Consider the following 8081-nt stretch of genomic DNA (forward strand, 5'->3'; position numbering starts at 1 on the left):
TCCCACCCGCATGCGGGGGTTAGAGTTCAGCACTGCGAACAGCACGGCGAGGGACGGACAAACGGACACGCCCTGCCGCACGGCGCTGTGCGGGTACCCCTGCCCCCTCTGTCCATGTGTGTGTGTGTGTGTGTGTGTTGAGGACGCGACCTGCCCTGCCCATATCGTCGGCGCTGTGCATCCAAGCACATCACCTAGTGCGTCCCTCCCTGTCCCCGCCCGTAGGCCCGTATTGCTCGATGGACACACCAGAGAGGCATATCGTAGAGAACGATAGGAAAGAGGGAAAAGCTTATATCGAAAGCGATGTCGTGTGAGAAATACCGGGAATGTCCAACGGCAGAATAAAACAATCTAACTGTCCCATGGGACTGGTCTCCTCTGGTTATGACAGCAAAGCATAGAGATGGTTGGACATATAGGCAATTCCTAGGGAAATACCATAAAATTTTACAACTAGTTTAGGATAAGAAATTGCCAATATTTTTCAGTGATTTTCTCGCTGTAATTTTAATTTCAATTCAGTTTGCGATGAGAAGTTATCTGCCCTTTGGCATTGGAATCGAAAAACACCAGTTTCATCGCAAAAATTCAGAGTAAGTATTGCAAACGGGAAGACATTTTATAAAATAAGTGTAAAAGTGTATACACTTTCAAATGTGCATTTGTACAAAACAGAAAACACGACGCACCTATTACTGCAAATGCACTAGTAAACACACACACACACCAAAGCCCCGTCTCCCCTTTCCCCCTCTGGAAGGGCACAAACTTCACCGCGCTGACTGTGCGGGGGAGGAGCCTGACTGATCAGCCGTCAAAAGCGCCCCATGCATTTGCATAATGCGCCACGGAGACGTGCAGCATCCATCAGAGTGCGCGTCCCACGTACTGACCGCCGGGAACACACTCGCGCTCACTCACATACTCACATGAGCACAAAGAGCCAGCAAATATGTATGGGAACGAGCGGACTCCCAACCGATTAACCGTTTATACACCCCAATCGTTGGTTAAGATCAAATCCCCAAGTTGATTGCGAGGTATCTGCCTATAGTCACTATCATACATTAAAGTAGAAACGTACACGGAAAATCCAAGAGTGTGCGTCGAACACTTGTCGTTTGCAAGAACTTTTGCAGAGCTCGAGCTGTCAGTTTTTCACACTCGCATACTTACTCCTCCTGGAGAAGAGGCCGCCGCTGCCGGGGACGTGCGACGTGCTCATGGACTGCTGCAGGGGCGCGGGCCCCGTCGCCATGTTCTTGGAGGGCCCCAGCATGCACGACGTGGACATGGAGGGCTGCAGCGACACGGCCTTCTGCCGGCGCATCATCGAGTTCCAGATGCGGCGGTTGGTCGCCATGACGGCGTCACTTCACTTCACTCTCTGGAGGGCGCGGTCACTTTCCTGCTCCTTGCTCGGCGCGACACCCGACGACACCCATCACTTCCCACGACGCCCACCCTGCGGGGGCTCTGGCCGGGCTCTGCTCTCGCCCGGCGCGACCTGCTATTGTTCTGCTTGTCGTCTGCTGCTTTCACGCCGCCGCCGCCGCGTCCCTCATGTCGCTGCTGCAAAGGCAGGTTGGTTCAAGTGTGTGGGTCGAGTTAGCACCGAGCTTCCTCACGACCCCACCGCGCCTCAAAAGACAACCGAACAATTTCTCATAGCGCAGGTTGACTTTGAGGTCGTGGGCGTGGCGTGGCAAGTGCGGCGGTCATAGGATGGATGGGTTGTAAGAGTCGGGGCTTGTCGTGAGGTCCTCACACCTTTTGTAAGATAGTCAGTCCAGAAAATAGAATCGTTTGGTCGCTGCAAACACTGTTAAAGGTCTACAAAAGAACTCCTGCGAAATTGCTTTGCAATTACAGAGGGATTTCGCGTTGTATTACAATGTTTCAATTCTCTTAAAGCGCAAGGCAATGCTTTGTAGACCTTCCCTAGTGTGGCAGCAACACGGGGCTGTGTGTGCATCATGGCTGCAAAGAACCGTCTACAATGACAACGATGATTCATCGAAATTATGAAACGAGAGCGACAAGCAAAAGTGTCTGGACACAGACAGCAGTGTTTGTGCGAGTGTGTGTGCGAGCTCCCTCTCTGACCATATTCCGGTCCACTGCCATAGGCGGGAGCCATCTGGACACGGTGCCGCCCCCGACACGGGCATGCGTGGACGACGGACATTGCCAGGCGTCGGACGCACACACTTACTCTGCTAATCCGAGTCCAGAACTGTCATGCTGATCAAAGGGGCCAACTTTTATTATGCAGCAGTTACAGTTACTCCGCTTTTTAAGTATGCAGTTGCAGCACTTTTTGTTCGCTCTTTACAACTGCATAACAAAAGTTTGCCTCTTGCAGGAGCACTCACGGAAAAAAATGAATTGGTCGTCAGAACTAAATATTAGTTAATTTCGTGACAATCGATCAAAAAATTGTTGAGGTAACTAATAGTTTGTTTTCAGAACCAATATTAAGTTGTCAGAACAAGCTGTTCGGTGCTTGAGCTAACGCATTCGTTCTAAAAACAAACCACAAATTGGCTCCTGCAGCAACGTGCTTCGTTTTAGCAACCAACTCTTGGCTCTGACAACTTAATCTTGGTCCTGACAACAAATTATTAGTTACCTCAACAATTTTTTGATCGATTGTCACGAAATTAACTAATATTTAGTTCTGACGACCAATTCATTTTTTTCCGTGCTGGCAAGCAGAGTAGCTGCTCGCGGTCGCGGTATTGCCGTAACATGGCACCGGCGGCACTCGTATCCTTCGGCAGCCTAACACCTAACCCTTATTGACAAACGGCAAACGGCCACGCCGCGCGGAGTGTGGTCCCCACCGATTTTTAGCACCTCGCGGCAAAACCACAAACCAACACAGAAACTACAGCCGCAGAGCTGGGGTTGCACTGACGCCTCCTGCAGCCGCCGTCGGGAGAGAACGGCGAGACCCACGCGGACCCCTGCGGAGCACAGGATACCGGCCCGTCGCGCAGCGCTGCCCGGCGGGCTGGCCTACTCGCACGCACGCCGCCCACCCCTAACGCATCGGCGGGGCGTGGCGTGGCGCGGCGGGGCGTGGCGGTGGCTCTGAATGGCTTAGCTCAACAGGTGGCGACGCCACCACGCCCCGCCACGCCCCGCCACGCCCCGCATTGTGCAACGGCGGCTCGGACGCCCCGCGTCGCCGCGCCTCTCCGCCAATTACATTGTAAACACTGATACAACCTGCGGCAGCAGAGCGGCCGTAAAATAAAGAGCGAAAACAATCAGTGGAACGCCTTCAGGGCTGCGCGCCTTTACGCCTCGACTGACCGCTCTGGAAACATAATAATAATAAAAAGAGGCACGAGGTCTACTCTACTACAGGACGGGGCAGCCGAGGCCCCACCCGGACAAGGGCGGCATAACGACGATATCATACTCGGCCCACACGGCATGGGCTGCCCCACGGGCTGCCCTCGGCGCGGCCCGTCAGCGCTGACGATGCAACGGCCTGACATTAAGTTTCCCAATCGTCGCGGCCGCGCAGCAGACAATGGCGCCCCCTAATACAATAAGCGTCGTGCAGCGAAATGAGACGCCCATATCGGCTCCCCGGCCGCGCCGCGCTAAGCCCAGAGAGCGCGACGCCACACACTAACTAGGCGGGACCTTTCCGGAACAACAATGCGCGAGCCCGTGTCTGTTTTCTGGAGGCCCTTACAAGGCCGGAGACCCGCTACTGCCGAGTGCGAGTCCGCAACACGCACACGCACACACACACACACTGCGATGTGCTGCTGTTGGCATGCAGCCAAATAACTGACATTTGCGTCAAGAGGATAGGGCGAGTGTCACACCACACCAGCTGTAAGGAGGGGGAGTGAGGCGGCGACGGGCTCCTGCTGAACTTGGGAGGAGGAGGAGAGGAAGTTGAGATGAATCAGCCTTCTGGAACGCACGTCATCGTAACCCCAGCGGCAGCCCCCGCCCCAGCTGACCCCGGCATCCCATGGCCCACTCTAACTCTCTCTCTCCCTCTCAAACTCTCTCTCTCTCTCGACTTAGTCTGCGCGACACGAGACATCTGCAAGAGCTGAAAAACGAGAGCGGCATCATTGAAATCGCGCTGAGCTTTATCTCTTGTCTTGGCGGGCGGGGAGCGCGCCGTCGCTGAGCCTCTCGCGACTACTGTACTCGACGGCGGCGGCGGCGGAATCTTCGCTTCCGAGGAAGGTGTTTCCCGATTGTCGATGACGGCAGGCCAGGGGCGGCTGCAGCTGGTCGCCGTGATTAGTCTTGCTTATGGCCACCGTGAGCGAGCCTCCTGGCGCCCTTGACTGCGGCGCGCGGGGTGGGGGCGTCTGCATGGGGGGGAGGGCTGGGGGGAATTAACAACACATTCTCTTTGTGCGCGGCACACGGTGAGAACGAACGAGGATGCGCTCGTTTGGCGGGAAAATGAAGGATGAAGTCAAACGAAACAATCGGATTTCACGACAGTAATGGTAATAATAAGGGGGAATAAAAACGCGAAAGAAAAACGCGGACGCGGGTCGGAGGAATGGTTGATTGGTTGCATCGTTTGAAAAATTCTCGGCGTCGGCAAAAAGCGCCTATTATAGGGAAAAGGGGCTTTGGAGAGAGGCTGGCAGGCAGGGCAGCGTCCTGTGGGCGCGTCCAGTCGCCAGACCCTCGGCCAGACCAGACCACGCGCCGAACTCATCGCACAGCACTAGACGTTGTTTGCGTTGTGAGAAGATGCGGTGCCTGAGTTCCCAAAGAGGTCACCTTCCGTGGACGCGGCTGAGATCAACGTCTCAGACCCACCTGGCTGTATTTCGCCGCCATCGCGCAGTTTTAGCTTTAGCGACGACGAGCCACTCCTCTAAGCCCCATGCAGAATGGAAGTAAAAGAGTGAGAATGTTCTGAGAGCGGATAGGCCTACAGGTTTCCTTCATGACAAACAGGCGGGCTACGTTATTACAGATATACCGACCAACTTCCTTCCGGATTTGATGAGTCAGTGCTTTTTCTTTACAGTTCCGCCATCTGACTCTCAGCAGTCGAGAACCCCAAGAGGGTCACAGAGGAGTCAGAAACGCCCCCCTGGTGGCCGTCCGCGAGCAAGCAGAGCCCGCCGCCAGCGGCTGCGTTGCCTATGCAAAGATCGCATAGCGGGCCCGGGTGCAGTACAAGCCCTTCTGGTGATTGCACGTTCTGCAGCCGGCGGCACGGCGCCGCCCATCAGAAGGCACAACCGCCGGAACACAACAACAGCAACACAGCCAGGCGGGGCCGGCCGGGGAGGAGGGGGCGGGGCAGCTGCTCCGCGGGGTCCGCGGCCGCCAGCGCGCTATCTGATAGGGACGCAACACACGCCACTGACAATGCCTTTATGCGGCACAAGCCGGCCAAAGTCGGAACTGCCACTACTTTCTTCCCGCCGACCTTTTCTCCGTGTCAACAAAACCTGACGTTTGTTTGAACACTGCGCGTTGTATTGACAGGGTGCAGAGTACGCGGTCCACCACAGTATAATCTCGCACCCCCCCCCCCCTACTTCCTCTTAAATGCCGATTCCTTCGCTCAGAATTTTGACCTCCTGTACTCCGTATGTCGACCGGGCACAACACGGCAATTTGGTTTTTCATTGTTTTGGAGTTCGACACACGTAAAAACATCTTGTTTAACTTTTGCACATCGGCCATCACGAGTAAGGATTTGGGGGATACGAAGACCGGTTCCAGCAGGAGCACACACACAGCCTCGCATCGCACGTCTTGTCGTCCGTCCGTCCGTCCGTCACACACGCAGAGTAAAAACAAGCTTACACTTGACGCAACACACACGACGCACACGCGAGCGACTTTGACCTTCCCGTGTCGCAGGATGGGTGCACACACACACACACGCGAACGCCACACGAATGCACCTGATGCACAGCACACCAACACACACACGCACGCGTACACGGACCAGGAGACGCGCGCGGTATGGCCCGGTGGCCGCGGGATCCACGATCGTACTGAGCGTAGCGGGCAGGGAGACGGCGGCGGCGGGCGGGCGCGGGCCGGTCGTACAGCGCGGCGGGCGCGGCGTCAGCATGCCGCGAGAGAGAGAGGGAGGGACGGAGCGAGAGGGGCAGGAGGCGGAGGGGGACCCCAGCGCCGCGCCGATGGCGGGGAGATCCCATGAGCAGGAGGCAGCAGGAGGAAGAGAGCATGACGAGGGAGGAGTCTGACCAGGCCTGACCTCAGCCAATCGCCCTGTCACGTGTGCCCGGCCCGCCAGGCCGCCCGCAGCAGCAGCGTCTCACTCGGAGACAAATGGTCGTGGGCGCGGCGGGCGGTGCGGTGTGACCATCAGCCCACTTCAAATGACACAGCGGGCGCCGGACCAGGGCGGGCTCGGTGTGCGAATGTGATCATGTGTGCCCCCCACCCCTCGGCAAGCGATCGCATACTTTGAATGATGCGAGCCCTATTATTGATTATCCTACTTGTTATCGATATCTTACGACGACTCGCCCCGCCCGACGGCCCTGCGCGGCTTGCGCTCGGCGACTTCCGGCCGCGGAGAGAGCTAATTGAACGTTAACGTCCCCGCCGGAGCGCGGCGGCAGAGGCCTGCAGCGCCTCGTTATCGCCGGCCTTGCGATATCGCAAACTGATAACAGCTCGGAATCAATCGCGTTGCTCTCTCTCTCTCTCGCTCCCCCCCTCTGTCATACACACGGCAAATTGATTCCACCTTTATTTTTAGCGGTGTGGCCGCAGGCAGTGGTTTTCGCGCCCGCTTAACCAAATTCCGACGGGTACTCGGTGCGGGTACCGGCGGCGGGTACCGGCGGTTGGTACCGGCGTGGGCACGTCTTCTCCTCCCATACCTGCCAGCTCGCCAAGGTCAAACCCGCGGGCCGGGGCCCCGGCTATAGGCCCTCTCGCTAAGGCCGGCATAAGCCCTCCCCGAGTGTGCGGGCGTGGGCGGGGCGCGGGGCGGCGTGGCGCGGCCAAGCGGCCGGATGTAGCTGGGCACAAGAGTGTGCCTGCCAACTCGGCAAAATTAATTGCCTGGTCCGGGCAATGTAGTAATATGGAAGCAGCTCTGGTTTAGCAGGGGGAATAGAGTAGATGAGGATGGTCGCTGCGGTGGGGTGAATGACATTTTGATCCAATCTTGCAGAGCATGGCAAGGATCAGGATTACAGATAGGCACAACCGAATGGTGGTGTGCACTTTGTAGCCGCTGTACGTTTCGACAACGTTTAAAATTTTCACAGTAATTAAGGCACTATCTCATACACCACAAATTGTCACTTGCCTTGCACATTTGGAGGTATACATCATTTGACTTTGGAAATTAAAAACTTATTTCACCAGTATTTTAGCATGAATGCCCGTCTGTCATGAGCATACACAAAAACTTTTAAGTTGAAGCACCTTTGGTTTTGTTGGACACATTCGTTTGCGGAATACATAGTTCTGATAACTCTGGAAGTGCCTCGCTTTCTTCTCTTCCTCTGCCTTCTCTATTCCCTTCCGTGCGAGAGCGAAAAGTGAGAGGAGACGAGCAGGCGCGGCGCAGGCATAGTCAAAAGCATGCCTCGGAGGCTGTTCACTTCACATGGACAGTTTCAGGTCTGGCCGGCGCCGATGCGACCTGCGCGATTCTCACAATTGTTTTAACACAGCTGCAGACCTGATGCTGCTGCGAGGGTAGCCTGTAGCCTGGCCTGCGTGTGCGTAGCGACGCCAATACGAGAACTCTCCGTTCTCAGTTCCAACAGTAGGAAGCGACGAATCAAAACAGCCACTACTTCGGATATTTTTCTACGAATCACTCTGTTTTTACTTTAGCAAGTCCTATGACATTCTGTATTCAAGTCCAGCATAACATTTTCTCTCGAAAATAAAAGGAATAGCCCATGAGGACTGCGGATGGACACCTCGTCTCATTTCACGGACGGACACGAACTGGACTGGCCCGTCGCGCGGGGTGGGGTGAGCGTTATCATCGGTTATCACCACATTAAGGTAAGGGTCCGGTGAAATGCAGTTTTTCTACAGCTTTACAGTAAAACATTTTA

The sequence above is a fragment of the Frankliniella occidentalis genome, unplaced genomic scaffold (genome assembly GCF_000697945.3).
Source record: "Frankliniella occidentalis isolate FOCC.00 unplaced genomic scaffold, Focc_3.1 Scaffold401, whole genome shotgun sequence".
NCBI lineage: Eukaryota > Metazoa > Arthropoda > Insecta > Thysanoptera > Thripidae > Frankliniella > Frankliniella occidentalis.